A 19,941-nucleotide genomic window follows, 5' to 3' on the forward strand; every position below is an offset into this window, starting at 1 on the left:
CCTTCCCCAGTCATTACCATTTACCCCCCAGCAGCAAGCTGGGTACTCATTTTACTGACCTCGGAAGGATGGAAGGCTGAGTCAACCTTGAGCCGGCTGCTGGGATCGAACTCCCAGCCTCATGGACAGACAGCTTCAGACAGCATTTCTGCCGCTTACCACTCTGCGCCACAAGAGGCTCTTGCAGAGCAGATAGACTACTGCAAGTAGATCTCCTTTGAAAGCCATGTTTGGAATAGCATTGTGGGCCAAAACCTAACCTTTTAAAAAGATTTTTTTCAATGTGTTGAAAGATTATTAAGTTGTTTGTAAGACATGGATTTATATGGAAAACAGACTAAAGACAGTTTACCTCATTTAAGCTGTTTTTTTAAAGAGTTGATGGGCCTCCGATACTGCCTTTGAAGCCATACTTTTTGAGATAGCAACTACATATCCATGGCAGCCTCCGCTGCCCCCTCCCCACACACCCACTGCTAGTGCCCACTGCCTTTTAAACTGCAGTGGGATTCAAACTCAACTGTGAAGATCTAAGACGGGGTAGTCAAACTGCGGCCCTCCAGATGTCCGTGGATTACAATTCCCAGGAGCCCCTGCCAGCATTCGCTGGCAGGGGCTCCTGGGAATTGTAGTCCACGGACATCTGGAGGGCCGCAGTTTGACTGCCCCTGAAATCTGTGATAAACCAAAGGATTACCTGAGGAAGGTGTGGCCTATAGTATGGGCCCTAACTTTTACACAGTCTGGCCAGTGAGATTTTGGCCCCTTGTTGAGTAAATTGGGTCTTTCTGCACAGGGCTATGTGTTTTTGTTTTATCAGTTTTGCTTGCTTAACTTTGTAGCTTATTTTTCCCCCCTCAAACTCTACTTTTCTTAAATTCAAAATGACATTTTGTAGATTTTCAATGAAGATTTCAAATCTGAAGAGAGCAGGGTATACATATGCCCATAGTTAATGTGTCCATAGTAAGAAGGAAACTTTTTTCTAAGGCTGTCTGTATTTCTTCTTCAGTCCCTCAAGAAACTCCGTGCTCTCAACATTCTGGATGCCTGCCTTGTAAGCCATCTTCCCTTGTCTAACCAGCCATTTACCCCATTCAGCAATTCCCTATGGCAGCATGGGAAGAAATGTAGTTTATTATTTAGTCATAAGTGTAATTTTATGATCCTTCTGTTGGCAAAGAGACAAGAAATGGTAGATGTTCTAGATTCAGTCTCAGGCAAAGTTGCAAAAACTAAACTAAAATAAAAAAGGCTCAGGGGCTGAGTTGGCAAGCTTACTATAACTCATCAGTAATGATGTTTATAGCCGCTGCTTTTCTTCAAATCCTTCCTATTTTGGTATTCAAAAATATCACATATTCTAATTGAGTTCTTTCCATATGCAGACGTCCCTTACATTTTCACTTCCTATGCTTTGTGATGATGTCCTAGAGAGCCTTTGAAGAGTACTTACTCCTCCCCTTATCCCAGTAAGGTCATTTGTGAAACTAGATTCAGTAGAGGTATAGTTTTTCCAGCTTAACTCCTGGAACTAAATGTACCTGAAACATACAAATCAGTAACTGCCACCTTTTACTAGATTTACTGAATTGTGATAATTTGGGGTGGCCTTCTGGAAAGTTCTATCTTACAAAGAGGACAGGCTGACCTATTTGTGTAGCAGGGCCTTCTTTATTGTAAATAGGGCTGAGCATAAAGCAGGAAAATGCATGGTTCATGGCATGCCTAGTTTGTGAACTGCAAACTGTCATGAACTTTCAGTTAGTGAGAATCATGGTAGAACCCCCCCCCCCCAGGTGTCCCCCCAGATGCCCTCGGGATATCAAACTCAAGGTCTATCTCAAAGCAGAGTCCCAGATCAAAGCAAGGAGGGGTGGGATTTTGCAAAAATGGGACATGAACACAAAGGAATGCCAGCAAGGGGAGGGGTGTACCATTTTGAAACTGATATGACTAGTTTGAAACTGATAACAGTTTTTCCAAGGCTGGAGAATTCAGCCTCCTCTGTTGTTTTGAAGTTTGATAAACATTTTGAGTGGAAATGGTATCCATTCACAAACTGGTTCAAACCTTCATGAACTACTGGAGAGTTGATGAGAAATTTGTGCTGGGTGGCCTGCTATGAACTTGAGTTCATGAACCATGAACCATCACAAATTTATCAAGAACTTTAGTGAGCCAGTTCATGCTCATTCCTGGTTGTAACCCCAGCCCTCTGGAATTCTCAGCCCTCAGATGTTTTGTTCCATTTTTAACAAGTGTTCTACCACAATTCTGAAAAGTGATTAATAAGGTGATTTGCTACAACTAATAACATAGCTTATGTTCATGCAACTACAGAAGATCCATAGTACATATTGAAATCCAAAATTGTCTCTGGTAGATGTAGCATAGCATCCAGATAGTGCAGGTTTTACTAACTCTGAATGGAAGAATTCCTTAGCAAAGTTCTCTTTTTCTGTTTAGGATGTATGGCCAGCAAGTCAGGTTTGGCAGAACAAACCAGGACTTATCCCAGTGACTGCCAATACCTACTGAAAGTCAGGAGAGAAACTGAGATCAGCCAATGATAACAACAAGCGTCTTTTAGAAATGGGTCCATTCACAACAGACTCACAGAGGATGATAATACTTCACATTTTCTCTCCCATTCTTCTGCAGAGCTGTAATGCTGCTGCACGTTGATTGTGTTTATGTGATTTTCCCACAGCCACTTATTTTTCCTAATATGATGCTCAGTGGGGGGGCAACCAGCCAATTAAGGTATTTCGCCCCAATGCTTCTTTGCATTAAGAACAGTTATTGTGTTAGTCCCAGATACCCTTTATTAGGGCTGTTCACTTTATCAGCACTGGCTCTGGGGTTCCTTTTCATTGCACAAGCCAGTCTGTGAAATTTACACTTGCTGCCTTCCCATAATGATAAAAGGGAATGAGTTGCTTATTATGTCAGTTGTCTTTTAGCATTTATTAGCAGCTCAGAAGGATGTTTATTGACTCCTGCAGTGACTGCTGGACTCAAGACATAGGACAGCGTTTACCACATACCGGCAAATGGTTTTTACATTCAGCTTTGTGCTGAGGAGTTTATTTCCCAATGCCTTGGCTCCTTTTTTTAATCACCCTGGATGGGATCCATCCAACCAATTTTTCTGCTTGTGAGAAGGGAAACAGGGTGTCACCTGAACCCCCCTCCCCAAATCTATGCATGGAATCACTGAGAAAAAGCCATGCCAGGAGGGCACTGTAGCAAAGAGGGGAATTGGACAAGACTGAATGGGATGGTGGAGAGCCAGTTTGTTGTAGAGAGCCATCGTAGTGCAGTGGTTAAGAGCAGTAGCTTCTAATCTGGCAAGCCAAGTTTGATTCTTCGCTCCTCCACATGCAGCCAGCTGGGTGACCTTGGGCTCATTACAGCCCTGATAGTGCTGCTCTGACAGAGCAGTAACATCAGGGCTTTCTCTTCTTCATGTACCTCACAGGGTGTCTGTTGTGAAGAGAGGAAGGGAAGGGAAGCTGCTTTAAGATTTCTAGTAGGGGAAAAAAGGCATATAAACAGCACTTCCTCTTCTGGATATGGGTGTATCCTACCCTTGTCTCCTCTCCTACCCGCCACTCTACTAACCAGAGTTTAATTATGCATTTACTAAAACATTGATACCCTACCTTCCAAGCAGTGATATCAGGGCTCTCTCAGCCTCACCCACTTCAGAGGGTGTCTGTTGTGGGGAGAGGAAAGGGAAGGCGACTGTAAGCAGCTTTGAGCCTCCTTTGGGTAGGGAAAACTTTTTCTTTTTTCTTTTTCTTTTTCTTCTTCCTTTTAAGGCTCAAGTGTGAAGCCTTCCTCCATCCTAAGCAGCTCTTCCATTGGATGAAAAGCCACTTAAGAGGTCGCTATAGTGCTAAAATGAATTGAGCCACTCCTTTTGCATGTTGACACAAGCGGTTTCACTCATGGGTGTCTTTCCTCCTCCTCCCCTTCAATTACTGCTGCACATGCAGAGAACCATTTCGAGAAATTTAATGGTGAGGGGACATAGTAGTAGATAATAGGCCTGTTCTCTATCACAGGGCAAGGTCTGATAAGAGTCACGGATGGCACCTAATGGGCACCACAACATTCCCAATGACTTCTAGAGCTACCTGTTGTCACTTCCTGGTTGTACTTCTCACATACTAGCACAGAGGATGCTGGTGATTTTTACATTTTCCCCCTGTCATTGCTCAGAGCAGCAGCAGGCAACAATAGCAGCAGACAGGAGTGGGTGGCCTGATAATCTTTGTCATAGAAGAGAATAACAAGGGGGGAAATGCAAAAGGTCTGGGGCAAAAAATGATGGGACAGAGCAGATGAGAATGCATTTGGGCAGGATGTGGTTAACTGCTAGTAAGCAACTGTATCTCTGATACTCTTGCAAGTATTGTCCACACCCACTGAAACTTATGTTCACCACCATAGTGGTTAGAGACTGGCTCCTTTAAAATGGTAAAAGCTTAGATTTTCAGGAACTCTATAAGTTAATGTAATTTCCACCCATCCTGGCATGACTGCAGCAAATCATAGAATCATAGAATAATAGAGTTGGAAGGGATCTCCTGGGTCATCTAGTCCAATCCCCTGCACTATCCAGGACACTCACATCCCTATCGCCACCCCCTTAAGCCGTCACAGAATCAGCCTCTCCGTCAGATGGCTACCCAGCCTCTGTTTAAAAATCTCCAAAGATGGAGAACCTACCATCTCCCAAGGAAGCCTGTTCCACTGAGAACCCACTAAACTGTCAGGAACTTCTCTGAGGCAAGAGAGAACAACTCTGCTCCATCCTCTATATGGCAACCTTTTAAATACTTGAAGATAGTTATTAGATCACCTCTCAGTCATCTCCTCTCTAGGCTAAACAGACCAAGCTCCCCCAACCTTTCTTCATATATCTTGGTCTCAAAACCCCTCACTATCCTTGTTGCCCTCCTCTGGACACGTTCCAGTTTGTTAACATCCTTCTTCAACTGGGGTGCCCAAAAGTGAACACAGTACTCCAAGTGAGGCCGAACCAGAGCAGAGTAAAGCGGTAACATCACCTCCCATGATCTGGACACGATACTCCATCTGATACAGGCCAAAATCCCATTTGCCTTTTTAGCCACTGAGTCACACTGCTGACTCATATTTAGTGTATGGTCTACTAAGATTCCTAGAACCTTTTCGCACATGCTACTGCCAAGACAAGTCTCCCCTATCTTATATTGGTGTATTTGGTTTTTCATACCTAAATGTAGAACTTTACATTTGTCCCTATTGAACTTCATTTTATTCAGTTTAGCCCACTTCTCAAGCCTATCTAGATCATCCTGTAGATCCTCACTCCTCAACTGGTCAGTTAAAGGAATCCCTAAGATGATGGCGAAGCATCTGTAGAAAGGACACGCTACAAAGCAGAGGAAGAGCTCAGCCATTCTGCCTGGAAACAAGCACAGTTCAAACCTCCAAGGCCTTAAATCCTCTTGATCTGCTACCTAAAATGTGTTTCCAGGTCTCCCCTGACCACTGGTGGGGGAGAGGGGTGGGGAGTGAGGATGCCAGAGCCTGCTTGGGAAACTCCTGAAATTTGGGGGTAGATCCTGAGAAGGGCACTGACCTCAGTGGGGAAGAATGCCATCAAGCATCCTTTTTCTTCAGGGGAATTGATCTTTGTAGTCTGGGGGATGTACCTTGATTCCAGAGGATCCCCAGGTCCCACCAGAATGTTGGCATCCCTATTAATGAGTATAAATTTCTGGGATCCTGCATATTCCCCACTGGAGGGAATGGGGCTGCTATCTTGTTTGGCAGCCCTCCTGAGAAAGACAAGAATTAGAAATTGCACAACGAGCAGCAGCAACCATGCAGAGCTAGATTATTTAATCAATAGTTTCCCAAGGAGCATCAGCCCCTCTTCCCGGCACATTATCTGAATGTGCAAACAAGCTGTCAAAGCTCAGCCATTCTAGTTATCCAGCATCTGGTGCAAGGCTCGCCTTCCAGTGCATTAGGCAATTGGCAGAGACTTGGAAACTCTTTGGCACGATGTCCAAGGCGCTCCGGAGTGCCCGAGCAACTCATACCTGAAAATGCATTTTATTGTCCTTTGAATATTTCATTGAGTCAGAATTCATGGACTGGAACTTTTGTACAGATTTTTTTTTGCATGTATAAATTATGCACCAGAATCAATTGCAGCTTCTGCTTTCTCCACATTTCATTTTAGGAGGCCCAGTAGAGAGAGCAAAGGCACTATTGCAGAGTCACCAACCTGTACAAAGAGAAGGCAAGAAATGAGAAGAGCCCTCCTGGATCAGACCAAGGGTCCATCTAGCCCAAGATCCCTGCTTCCATTGGTGGCCACCCTGACAGAACTAGAAGCCCTACATGGAAGCTAAGGCCCTCCCCTCATTGCTTCCACCCAGCAGCTGGCACTGATAAGGACACTGGTGTTCAACAAGGAGGTTTCTTCTTGCTGTCATATCTAGAAGCCCTACGTGGACCTTTTGACCCCTTTTAAAGCCGTCTAAGCCCATGGCCATGACTGCAGTCTGTGATTAAGGATTCCAGAAGGGAACGATGGGTTGCATGAATCTGAATCTGCTGTCCATCAGCTGCATTGGGCACTCTTTCCAATTGCACACTTCATAATCTCAAACAAATTCCATACAGCTACCTTGCCTGGTGTATCTTTTTTCAAAAATTCTTGGCACCATTTCCCTCCTACCTAGAACAGTAGATGGTACGCACATTTTCTGTCATTCCCTGCTGTTGCCTCTCAACAAACACACCTGGTTTGTTTGTTTTTTTTAACCATTCTCTTTGTTGCTGCAGCAATTCAGCTGTTGCCAGTTCCTCCAGGCAGCGGCTCTCCCTGAAGCCACAAACTCAGCAGGAAGCCTTTGCAGCTTTCTCACAAGACAGACAATGGCAAGAGCTTATGCAGTTCCGGTATCATTTTCAGCTTAGCCACAAGCGGTAAACAGCACCCTGCTATCATAATGGGAGTGAGATTAAATGAAAGGGTTTCTTCCTTTCTTTCTTTTTTTTTTGCTTACACACAAACACACAAGCAAACATACACTTTTCAAAAAGACCTCACAAAAGTCAGAGCTGCAGTGGTTTTCAGGGACAAACTTGTGAAAAATGGAAATGGGTGTTTCATAGCCTGCCCTGCTCCTCCTTCCTTCTAGTCTGAAAAGAAGAGTCAACAAGTTATAGTGGTTAAAGGACAGTGGACTCGAACCTGGAAAACTGGGTTTGATTCCCCATTCCTCGTCATGCAACGAGCTGGGTGACCATGGGCAGTCACAGTTCTCTTAGAGCTATTATTATAGAGCAGTTTTCTCAGAGCTCTCTCAGATCCACCTACCTCACAGGATGTGCGTTGTGGGGAGAGTAAGGGGAAAGTATTTGTAAGCTGTTTTGAGATTCCTTCAGGTAGTGAAAAATTGAAGAAGAAGAAAAGTTGGTTCTTATATGCCGTTTTTTTTCTACCAGAAGTCTCAAAGCAGCTTACATTTACCTTCCATTTCTTCTCCCCACAACAGACACCCTGTGAGGTGGGTGGGGCTGAGAGAGCCCTGATATTCCTGCTCGGTCAGAACAGCTTGATCAGTGTTGTGGCGAGCCTAACGTCACCCAGCTGGCTGCATGTGGGGGAGCGAGGAATCAACCCCAGTTCACCAGATTAGAAGTCCACCCTCCTAAACACTACACCAAAGGGATGTGTGAGCCTGTCCTGAAGAGAAAAGGGAGAACAGGGGGTCCTACTCAGCAGTAAAGAAGAGGCAATGGGAGCTGAAACTGACAAAACGGGCTACCCAAACTGAAGCTGATGGGGAAAAGTTTGTACCTTTTCGCTTGGGATGAGGAAGGGAAGGAGTGTTGGCATTGGAAGGGCAGGGATTAATAAAAACACAATTATTTCAAGGACATGCAATTCTGAAAAGAAATCCTTTGGCTATGAAGGATGGGAAATTTCCTCTCCTTTTTATTTTGTTTTGGCATGGAAAATATCAAAAGCATTTTCTTAGGAAGATTTGGAAGTTAGATTTTGTCATGATTGAGGAAGGGCTGGAACTTTCCTTTCCAGTCATTTTGACAGCTGGGGAATTGCTGGAATTGGTTAATTCACTGCTTACTGTTTTAGAACTCTAGGTCCCTAGTTGATGTTAAATTACCCAGGAGGAAGCTCTGAGGTCCTTGGGGGAAATGGCCCTTGAATGAATCCCTCTTGGATTTGGTTGATAGAGGAGCTACCCTGCATTCTTTTCTTTCTTGGCATGACTCAGTGCCTTTAATTCAGGCTCTTTCTGCCATTTCTAGGTTCATTCTAGATGGGGGCCCTAAGGAGGTGGGTGTCTTGGGGGCATCTTGCCTTTCAACCCAGTGGGGACCCATCTAACCATCATACATTGCAAAATGGGGCATCTATTTTGTTAGTCCATTCATAGATTCCTCCTGAACAAAGGATGCCAATTTTGACCAAACTGTGGGTAATTTGACTGATGCACATAATGATGAACCTCGATGTTATTCCTTGTGTGTCACAAAGGATTCAAAGGCAAGGTTTCTAGAGATGAAAAGGCTTCAGCACTCAAATTGCTTGTTCCCAGATATAAAAATGCTTTTTAATCATTAGTTAGGGTTTGTGAAGTATAATTTTCTTCCACTTGCATCCAAAGAGACTGGAAAATGATGTACAACTGCAGCATCAAGAATAAGACAGGGCAGAGTGTGTGCTTGCAAAGCGATAAAAAATTCAGCCTGGGCAATCAAAGTCATGTATCATTTTATCTTTAGACAAAGTGCAGAGTAAATATTGGGTTAGGGATGGTAGAGGTAAAAAGCTATGCGTACAAGAATTAAACCTTAACAAGTAAATAGGACTATTTAGCATTCTTTTGAAATCTCCTCAGTGGTGCTCACTCGAAGGAAAGTGCTTTTTAGGACTGCACCATTAATGGCTGAAAGGTAAGAATTAAGGGGCAACTTAGGCCATACCTAACTGGGGTGCAGAAGAAGGAATTGTTGACATCTTTTTTACTTAATTTTTTTTTTAAAGCATAGGAACAAATAACTTTCCTCATCACCATTTTGATGCAGAAAAATGGTGGAGGGAGGCAGGGGCCAGTTTGGTGTAGTGGTTAGGAGTGCAGACTTCTAATCTGGCATGCCAGGTTCAATTCTGCACTCCCACACATGCAGCCAGCTAGGTGACCTTGGGCTCGCCAGGGCACTGATAAAAGTGTTCTGACTGGGCAGTGATATCAGGGCTCTCTCAGCCTCACCCACCCAACAGGGTTTCTGTTGTGGGGAGAGGAATGGGAAAGGTGACTGTAAGCCGCTTTGAGCCTCCTTCGGGTAGGGAAAAGTGGCATATAAGAACCAACTCTTCTTCTTCTCCTTCTGAGCACAACTGAGATTCCCCACAGGTGTGGTATAGCTGCATGGAGAATTGGGTCCATGATGTCATTGGTGTAGGACTTGTTTTGTAGATGTCCACAAGGCTCTGTCTTATCTTGTGCGCTATTCAATATTTCTCTATAGGAGAAATTTTCATGTTCCTGAGACAAAATTATACATGCAAATGCTGTTTTGTATTATTATTGTGATTTTCAAAAACTTGCTGATTCACTTAAGAGCCAGGTTATAGTGGACCAAGAGGAATCAAATTAATGTTGCTGGGCTCAGGAACATGGTAGCCAAAACTGGCCATGTGCCTGCTAGCTTACATTTTTAAATAGTTGTATGGAATGTTAAAAAGCTTACCAGGTGTGTCTTGTTGATTAGCTTCCAATTTAATTGGTGGCTTCCTGCTGTAATTTATCAGGCAGTTTGCAGTTTGGCCACTTATTAAGTCACAACACCTTTCAGTAAAGGAGTTCTGATTTTTTAAAGCAAGAGAACTCTCCCTTTCCTTTGTCCATGTTGTGACTTTCTACCTCAATTCTACCCAACAGCTGATTGACACTTCCAGATCTTTTCAGCATTCTCATTTTCCTCTCTTACAAGGTCCTGTTTTTGCTCCCTCTAGTGGTCAATTTGATATTTTGCCAGTTCATGTCTGGCATATCTGCTCACATAAACGGGCTGATACTGACTTCACAAAGAGCCTGTGTTAGGCCTATTTCTGGTACCCAAATCTTTTTGAGTAGGCTTCTCTGATCTAACCACTCTCGCTCACAGTGAACCAGAAATAAATTTGGAGGTTTGCAGCCTTATTCCTTCTTGCACAGTGAATGGTGTCTTAAGGGTGTATCCAGGGCCAGATTTTCCTATAGGCTAACTAGGCTTCAGCCTAGGGCCTCAAGATCAAGAGGGGCCTATATTCCACATTTTTTATAAAGGTTAGTACCAATCACAACATGTTTCATTTAACATATTGATATATATCACAGTAATGATATATTTTATTATCTCTCATGTAATTTACAAACTTAAAAATGGGAGGTGAAAGGGCCACATAAGTGGCATAGCCTAGGGCCTCTTTTCATGTAAATTTGGCCCTGGGTGTATCACTAATGGGTTTGGTGCTACAGCCAGACAAGAGAGAGGCATTACCAAAAGGTCTGCCATTCATGTCCCCTTGCATGTACTTTCTCTCCTCCTGCCATTCATCCCACATTCCAAATTATTTGGCCAAGTGTCTGGAGGTCATGTGGATTGGCTCTAATGGAGGTGGCTGGAATTAAAGCCAGTTAAGAAGAAGATCCTCTGGTTGGGTTGACATGCTTCATTTGAGACTGTGCAAATCCCGACCCTTGATGGTGTCAAACTAACAGCTTTGGTTACTGGCAAGAGTCTGGGGGTGTTCCTGGATTCTACTATATCTGTGGAGGCTCATGTCACAAATGCTGCTTGACAAGCACAACAATTAGCATCTTACCTGTTGTTGGCATCCAACTTAGCCACTGTCATCCATGCAACAATAACCGCCAGGCTGGACTACTGTATTTTGTTCTTTGCAGGGCTGTCCTTGCAGTTGCCCCAGAAACGTCAATTAGTCCATAATGCTACAGTACAGGTTCTTACTGGGAACCAACAGAAAGTACATAGTCAGCCTGTGTTCTCCCAACTGCGCTGGCTCCATATTGAAGACTGAATCAGGTTCAAGATTTTGGTTCTGACCTTTAAACCCCAGAACATTGTATCTGTAGGACTGCCTCTCCTACTATATTCCACAAAGAACACTTAGATGGAGCAAACAAAATCTGCTCAGGATTCCCAGCCTCAAAGAAATCAAATTGGCTTCAACCAGGGCCAAAGAACACTCTGCCCAGTGAAATCATAGCCTGTGTGACCTTAAGCATTCCACAGTGCCTATGGTAGAGACCCTGGGATACATCAGAATCTCAGCTAGCCTCCCTCCCCAAATTCACCCAATTTACCACCCTCATCATAGAAATGATTTTCTATGATATTTTTCCCTCCTCTTTTTCAGTATAAGACATGGTGTCCAGCAAAGCAATGTTTGTATTTTTGGAAAATTGTATTCTTAAAAAGATTTAAAGTTTAAGATTGTATATTTTGTATTTAAATTTGAGGAAGGGCAGGCTAGAAATATAACCATGAATGAATGAACGAATGAATGAATGAATGAATGAATGAATGAGCAATTTTGAAGCCTTGCTGGTAGACACTGAAGAATTCATGGAGGGAATATCCTTTTTGGCAGCATCCTCATGACTAGAGTTCCATGTGATCTCAGGGAAATAAATGGCCATTTGTGCTCTCAGCTACCCCTCTGTATCAAAATAGTCACCATGTTACCAGCATCAGGGAGTTAAATAAGTCTACGAAACAAGCCTTGGATGCTGTGAGTGCCACAACTGTAATTTTACATGAGATGTTGTCTTCTAAAGAACTAGTTTCTGGCATCATTACTCAGTCATGCCTTATTTACTTACTGCACTGAGGCCATTTGTAAACTATTCAGCTTGAACAAAGCTGTTAAAACCAGGTCCCAGATGAACCAAAGAGCATTGTATACGTTGCAAACAATGCAACGGTGCAACAGCTTTCTAAACCGGGGGGGGGGGGGGGGGCTTTTTAAAAAGCGGCACTTTGTTCATTTTTTAAAGCACAATAGCAAACACTCAGCACTTCACAGCCAACTAGCAAATGCCCTCTTCATATTTTATAACGATTGGCAAAGACCCAAGGAGCCTTTTAGGTGCAGACAAGCACTTCTGTGTGTGCACAGGGGCTTCCCCTGTATCCTCTTCTTTTCTGCTTTGCTGATTGCAGATCCTTCTTTTGTGCTGGAGGGAAATCCCTGCTTCCACATCAAGTCATCACTATGCTCTTTCAACCGCTGCACATGCAGAGGACTCCGGAGCAGCAGCAGAGGCTCCCCACTGTCTTTGGGGGGAGGGTCTCTGTGCTAACATTCTAGGTCGGGGTGATCAAACTGTGTCCCTCCAGATGTCCATGGACTACAATTCCCATGAGCCCCTGCCAGCATTCGCTGTATTTTATTCAAGACGTGAATTCAAGCTCACGTCTTTAATATGTTTTTTTTGCTCTTAAAGGTGCTATTGGATTCTCAGTTTGTTGGTCTAGATCAAGACAACCATGTCCTTACCCCTGTGATTAGGGATGTCAGAACCCTGCTGGGTATATAATAAAATGGTATAAAGTGGTATAATAAAGCGGAGGCATCCCCCCCAATCCTCCCCACTCAAAATCCGTGGAGTAGTGTTCATGACTTCACCACAGATGCCATATGTGCTGTTGTGATGTGTACCTGCTCCTCCACTGGAAACTTCTGCTGCCATTGTGTGTGCCAGCCCCCCCCCCACCTGAAACTCACAAAGCCAGCTGGATCCCCCCAAAACCTGAAACTTGAAACCCCCCAAAACCCAGCTGCCAGCTGGTAGAGAAAAGAAGGCATGAGGAATGGTAACTGCTCTGTTATTTAGGCAATTCTACCAGACATTTGCTCCCTTGCTGCCCTCTCAACTACCTTACCCAGAAACACTAAATGTGAGATCGATGGTATCTGGAGGGGCCCACGGATACAGTGATGTTTTTTTTCAGAGGAGGGTAAACCACTGCTCCCTTAAGCCCTTCGGGGAATTCTCCGGATGACAAAAAGGGGTTAACAATATTCCTCAAAGGGCCTCCTATCCTTTCATCACCTGATTTGTTCAACCATGATGGAAAGGGATCCAGGGGCAAGGGGTAGCCCTCATCGAACCCAGCAACTTATCCACTTCAGTTAGAGAGAGACGCCTCAAGCCATCAAACGTTATCTTTCATGACAGCCGCTCCCTATAAGCTCCACACCCTGATTCTTCCATAACATGGAACTTCTCGTGGTGTCCATCTAGCCCAATAAGAAAATGTTAGAAGGACATTGCTGACACATCTGTCTTGTGGGCCATTTGCAGTAGTGTTGTACAAAACACCCTATCCATATGGATATGTCACTGCTCACAATCTCTGTACCATAGGATCATAGAATCATAGAGTTGGAAGGGAACCTCATGGGTCATCTAGCCCAACCCCCTGCACTATGCAGGACACTCACATCCCTATTGCTCATCTGCTGTAACCTGCCACCCCCTTGAACCTTCACAGAATCAGCCTCTCCGTCAGATGGCTATCCAGCCTCTGCTTAAAAATTTCCAAAGATGAAGAACCCACCATCTACCAAGGAAGCCTGTTCCACTGAGGAACCAATCTGAATGTCAGGAACTTCTTTCGGATGTTTAGACGGGATTTCTTTTGAATTAATTTCATCCCATTGGTTCTACCACATGGAACACTTTCAGATAGCCCTCATGGGGCTGCTCCCATGAATAAACATAGCCAGGAGAAGGAGGGATTAAGAAAGAGGAATATCTCTGAAATTCAGGGAAAGAATTAAGATAAACCAAAGTGGCCATGAGCTTGTGTAAATTATCTTTGCTCCTCTTGGCCTCTCCTTCCCTCATTTTCACATTGCTTTTGGTGAGATTTATTTCCAGGCAAAACGACTGAATTACAGCCACACGACTTTGGCCTCTCAGACCCCATAGATCACGGCAACCTGAGCTGCTTCACTCTCCAGAAAGCTCTTTACCCGGGATGTATTGCAGAGAGTATTTTTGCAAACACTTCAGCCACTCAGGAGGGATTTATTTACGCCATCACAATATATCGAGCAATTCATTGTTATTTATGTGCCCAGATATCTCCCCTCTTCGTCTTCGGTACAAGCATCTCTGTTACTGGAGTGTTGCTGTGACTTGTGAACTTAAGCCTGAGAAAATGAATGCTATTTTCTGAGGATATTTGTCATAATCAGTTAAATTTTCGCACAGTTGTGGAGAGGGGAGAAAATGTATGCTGGAAAAATTCCTCATATACAACCAAAGGGAAAGCTGCAGACTTTTTATTTTGGATCCTACCAACTCAACAGAGCTTAATTTGAGTTAAAGATGAGCTTGAGGCTTTATCCTTTGACTTCTTTTCCCTGTACGAACCAGTTTGTTGTAGAGTCATCGTGGTGCGGTGGTTAAAAGCAGTAAGTTCTAATCTGGCGAGCCAAGTTTGATTCCCTGCTCCTCCACATGCAGCCAGCTGGATGACCTTGGGCTCATCACAGCCCTGATAGTGCTGCTCTCACAGAGCAGTACTATCAGGGCTCTCTCAGCCCCACCTACCTCACAGGACGTCTGTTGTGGGGAGAGGAAAGGGAATGTGATTGAAAGCCGCTTTGAGGCTCCTTCTGGTAGAGAAAAGCGGCATATAAGAACCAACTCTTCTTCTTCTCCTCCTAAAAGTTCAACTTTGGAAAAGTTGTTTCCAAAGCCCTAGAACTCATTTTGACAGCCAAAGGCTGGCCATTGGCATGTGATTTGTTGTGTGTGTGGGTGGATAGAGTTGCCCGGTCCAGTTTGGAAAACTCTCAGAGCTTTCGAGCTGGTGCTGGGGGCAAACAGGGATATTAGTGGGGCATAACGCCAAAGAGTCCACCCTCCATTTTCTCCAGGGGGATCTCTGGAGTTGAGCTGTAATTCCAGGGGGTCCTCAGCTCCAACCTAGAAACCGGCACCATTGATTCAAACCTTTTTTTTTTTAACGAGTTCAAGTTTGCAGTTTGTCTCACCTGCTAAATGTTCAGCTCTAAATGCCATTTTACCTCCAATTGCTCAGCACGGGGCTGCCGAACTCCATCTGACCGCTCTCCAGAAAACACAGATCAACTTTCTTTCTGAGTCCCGCCCCCCTGCCCAAACTCCACCCTCCTCTCCCAAATCTCCAGGAACTTCCAACTGGCAATGCTGGCTCAGCCCGGAACCTATTTCATTGCAAAGAGCTCAGCCTCCGCAATTATTTCCATGGCTAAGAGCTCTGCTTTCTATTTTTTTTCCTCTGCCAAGGGTTCATCTTTGAATCTTGATTCTGCTTTCACAATGTCAGCTCCATGATTTGTACCTTAGTGACAGAATGGCTTTGAGCCTGCGGGGTGCGCTTCTCTCCCACTATTGGAGAAATACAGCCAGCCGCCACGCATCGGAGAAGAGGTAGGCAGATTGCCAGGTGGAGAAAGTGAGAGGGCATTCTTCTTTGCAGGGTTGAGCCTGGATGAAAGCTTAGGCTGATAGAGCCAACACTGGACAGGCAGGCAGACCGTATACGCAAGAGAGAATCTGGCCCACTAAATGGCAGCAAATGCTCCACAATACAGTGTTGAAAAAGTGTACATATGTGCAGCAGTAGAAGAAGATATGGTCAGAGCTTTGTTTTCAATGCCTAATATAAAGGCTCTCGCTCGTTTTGGGACCTTCTGCTGGAAAAGCCAGACACATAAAGGATAAAATAAGAATAAAGGCTATAAAACTGATTGACAATATCTGTTTCATTAGCTGTAGAATGACCAGCTGGGAAGACCTAGCCACACAAATGAGTTGGATTGGAAGAGGGTCATATGGTGTTTTAGAAACTCGAGTGCGTGTATTTAATAGCTGGAAGTCAAGCCAGTCCTACTAGAGAATCAATCCGACAGTCATTTCAATTTGTTTCAGTGTGAAGCATATTTTTTGCCAGTACATCTTGCCCTTCCAAGCTGGGACCAGATTTTCAGGGATTGTGCCCCTTGTTTGACAGGAAACTCCCTGCCAAATTGGAGGTTGATCGGAGAACAGTCCTGCTCTACAAGCTATTGCAATTCTCACTCGCAGATCAGATCTAGGAAAGCAGGAATTAATGTGTGAGCTTTCCCCTCCTTTCCAGTGTTTCAGATGGGGCCTAAATCGCTTCAGGCAGAATTCAAAGCACCGAAAGCACCCTTCCCTGGCTTGGATTCAGCTGAATCTGAAGCGATTCAGCACCATTAATGTCAATGGCATCATTAAAATCAATGGAAAATTTTCCATTTCCACCTATTCTGTGGCCAGGGAGGGGGCGGCAGGGACAGGCAAAACATTTGCCAAGACAGATTCAGGCTAACTTCAAGGGAAGGCCTATTAGGACTGGATTAGTCTGCAAAGTGTCCGAACTCACAATGATTCATGTACTTTTCAGACGATCCAAAGTGAATCACACATGCCTAGTACAAAATCTTTGGTAAGGTATGTGGGATGGCCAGTGTTGCCTGTGTATTGGGTATTTGGAAGCCTATGTCTCTTCCCCCAGGCAGCCTTCCATGTCTTGCATCAAGTGGATACATGCAAAGTCAGTTTAGCATTAGGGGTACTAGAACATTGCTTTAGGATGCTTAGGGCTAATCCTGCGTTGAGCAGGGGGTTGGACTAGATGGCCTGTATGGCCCCTTCAAACTCTATGATTCTATGATTCTATGAACATATTCCGGCATGGCTTATGTAGGGGCAGTCTTAGCCAATGGACAGCTTGGGCAGTTGTCTCAGACCCTATCTCAATGTTTGAGGTGGATGTTCTCTGTTAATATTTCATCACAGTTGCGGGCTTGCATGGGATGGAGCCTGTTGGCAGGGAGTCCAGAGTGCAATCGGACTTCCTAGGGTTCGGGAATTCCACAAGGGGTGGCATGTAAACGAACGCAGCTAACCCGGCTGGGAGGCCAGGGGCTTGTTTAGCCAGGCAGCCTGGGGATAACCAAATGAGGTAGACGCCTGTTGGCTCCCCTGCCTTGGTCACTTCCCTTAGGGTGGACTTCAGTAAGCAAGAGGATCTGCGGTACCGGCTGGGAATGGTTCGGGTCCCCAGGGCACCTCTGGACTCTGCGAGTTGTGGTGCAGTCTGCTGACTGCTAGGTCCAGCCCCCTCTCCCATGCGGCACCATCCCTCCCGGGGGGAGGCAATAAAAACTGTGGCCTCGTTTATCCCAACATCGGCGTGCCGTGTCTCATTCCAGCCCAAAATGCCCTCCTGTGAGTCAATTGCTCTTTTTCCTCACTGCCTTTCTACCTCCAATTGGCCAGGAAACCCAGATTGGGCTGTGAGGTTCCAGAATAGCTGTTGAAGTCTCCAACTGTTGTCAAATACCATTTAAAAAAATCCTTAAGATTTGAAGTATTTCCAACATGCATGAACTGCTGGTTTTCAGGCTGAATATAGATCACTAAATTTCCAACGGCACAGCCTTAACATGAAATGCAATCTAAGCCTCAACATTTGATAATAAAAACAAACATGCCGTTTTTTTCAGCTCTACCCTGAGAAGTGATAGAAAATCAACTCAGGGCCAATCAGGTATGTGTAAGTGAATAAAGCAGAGCGCCAGCGAAGAAATGAGCCAGGCTGCTTGGTTAACAGGTTAGTTGGGCTTTCTCCTGCGACGGCGGATATGATGCACCCATTAGACCCAAATGAATTGGCAATGATCAAAAGCCATTGCGTGACACGCCGAATGAATTATTAATGACAAAAGGCAAAGAGGGAGAGATCCCTTGGGCCGGCATGGCAGGTGAAAGGAGACTGGCATTTCCTACCGCCACGAAGCAACATCTGCTTCAGCTCCTTATGAGCTTGTGTTCCTCAGAGAATAGGGGGAATGGCAGAGTTAATTGTATTAGCTCGGTCCAGTCCCAGCAGAGAGAGGAAGGAAGCTGAATTCCTAGGAATGACTGCGTTAGAGAGGCTATTGTGGGGAGGCAAGGAATGCTTGTTTGTTTTTGCCTTGATGACTGTTCACCTCAGTGCTCACCCACAGGGAGTTAAAACAGCTGGCACGCCAATTGCTTCTCTTCCATTTTACCCTCACAACAACCCTATAAAGTAGTTTCAGGGGGTAGCCATGCTAGTTTGCACTAGAGCAGCTTGATTCAAGTCCAGGAGAGCCAGCTTGGTGTAGTGGTTAGGAGCACGGACTTCTAATCTGGCATGCTGGGTTTGATTCCCTGCTCCCTGACATGCAGCCAGCTGGGTGACCTTGGGCTCTCCAGAGCACTGATAAAGCTGTTTTGACCAAGCAGTAATATCAGGGCTCTCTCAGCCTCACCTACCTCACAGGGTGTCTGTTGTGGGGAGAGGAATGGGAAGGCGACTGTAAGCTGCTTTGAGACTCCTTCAGGGAGAGGAAAGCAGCATATAAGAACCAAGTCTTCTTCTTCTTCTAGTGGTTAAGAGCAGCAGCTTCTAACCTGGCAAGCCGGGTTCATTCTCCACTCCTCCGCAGGAAAAGCTGCTGCTGCCCATCATGTATGTTTTGTTCATTCTTCTTTTTTGGCTCATGATAAATCTGGAGCGATTGAGGGCAAAAGAAGAAGGGGACAACAGAGAATGAGGTGGCTGGATGGAGTCACTGAAGCAGTAGGTGCAAACTTAAATGGACTTTGAGGAATAGTAGAGGACAGGAAGGCCTGGAGGATCATTGTCCATGGGGTCGCGATGGGTCACACATGACTTTGCACCTAACAACAAAGATCTGGAGTCTGCACTGAACTGGTTTCACCATTCTCTGAGTCCCTCCTTGACTTCACTCTTTACCAGGACTGTCCTGATTCCCTTCTGTGAACTGTTGAGGAGCAGCGTCTAATGTTGCGCTGTCCCATATTCTACTCCAGTGTGGCATTGCAGTCAGCTAGACGTGCAGCAAGCAGTGTAAGGGGATTTCAGTGCTGAAGGGCTACAGGAGGTATGCAAGAGCAACTGCTTGGCATGCAGAAGGTCCCAGATTTAGTCCCCAGAACCTCTAGTTAAATGGATCAGATAGTAGGCAGTGTGAAAGATCTCTACCGGGAACCCTGAAGAACCACTAGTCTGAGTGGACAACATGTTAAGTCCTATCAATTTGCTTTTGACTTGGTTTTGCAGTTATCCTTGGACAGCTCAATGCCCTGGTGCAGTCTAAGGGAGCCGCATGTGTTCGTGGGTTCCAGACAACAGGCAAACAGACTTTTTAAAAGCTGTTTTCCTTTTCTAGTTATGAGTGTGTGGTTATTTATTTCTTGCCTTTGTTTCTCCTTTATTTTGCTTTATAAAAGATGGAAGGGAGGATGGGAAAACCCAGAAAAAGCTGCCCCTGTGCTCCATTAAAATGGAAGTTTAAAAGACTCAGGAGGAAAATTAGCAATAACACATTAAAAGAGAAATGATGATAACATCTAGTTAAGGCTGCAAAATTGCTCCTTTGGCTCCGTTAGTAAGCGGCTGTGCGGGGGAGTTCATGAGTTTGTAACGAAACGAAGATTTGTATTTAACGTAGATATGAACAGCAGCATAAATAAATGAAGAGGAATGGTGTACCTGTAAATAATGAATGGGCCCCAGCCCCATTTACATCTCACCTGGAGGAGTGTGATAGCTGCCACTACACCAGGGTAGTTATGCCACACACTGGTTCTCTCCCACCCACCCTCGTTCAGTTGACTTCTGGGATCAGTGAGCCTAGCCAAGAGAAAAATGAAATACTATGTGAAGGCAAGAGAGGAGGCATCTATGAGCCCCCTGTCGCCATATGTTCTGGTTTGGCTACACTACCACTTGCTTGGGGAGGGGGGGGGA

The 19,941-nt window shown here is 44.9% G+C and overlaps 1 long non-coding RNA gene across 3 annotated transcripts in view; it reads left to right on the top strand.

The window, feature by feature from the left end:
* The first annotated feature begins 8,909 nt into the window (after positions 1 to 8,909).
* Positions 8,910 to 19,941, top strand: part of LOC143838410 (uncharacterized) — a 70,425-nt gene continuing 59,393 nt past the window's right edge. For all 3 annotated transcript variants that reach the window (XR_013231382.1, XR_013231383.1, XR_013231384.1), the window contains exon 1: positions 8,910 to 8,997. This is a non-coding gene — a long non-coding RNA (uncharacterized LOC143838410). The remainder of the gene's footprint in view (positions 8,998 to 19,941) is intronic.

The sequence above is a fragment of the Paroedura picta genome, chromosome 5 (assembly GCF_049243985.1).
Source record: "Paroedura picta isolate Pp20150507F chromosome 5, Ppicta_v3.0, whole genome shotgun sequence".
Taxonomy (NCBI): domain Eukaryota; kingdom Metazoa; phylum Chordata; class Lepidosauria; order Squamata; family Gekkonidae; genus Paroedura; species Paroedura picta.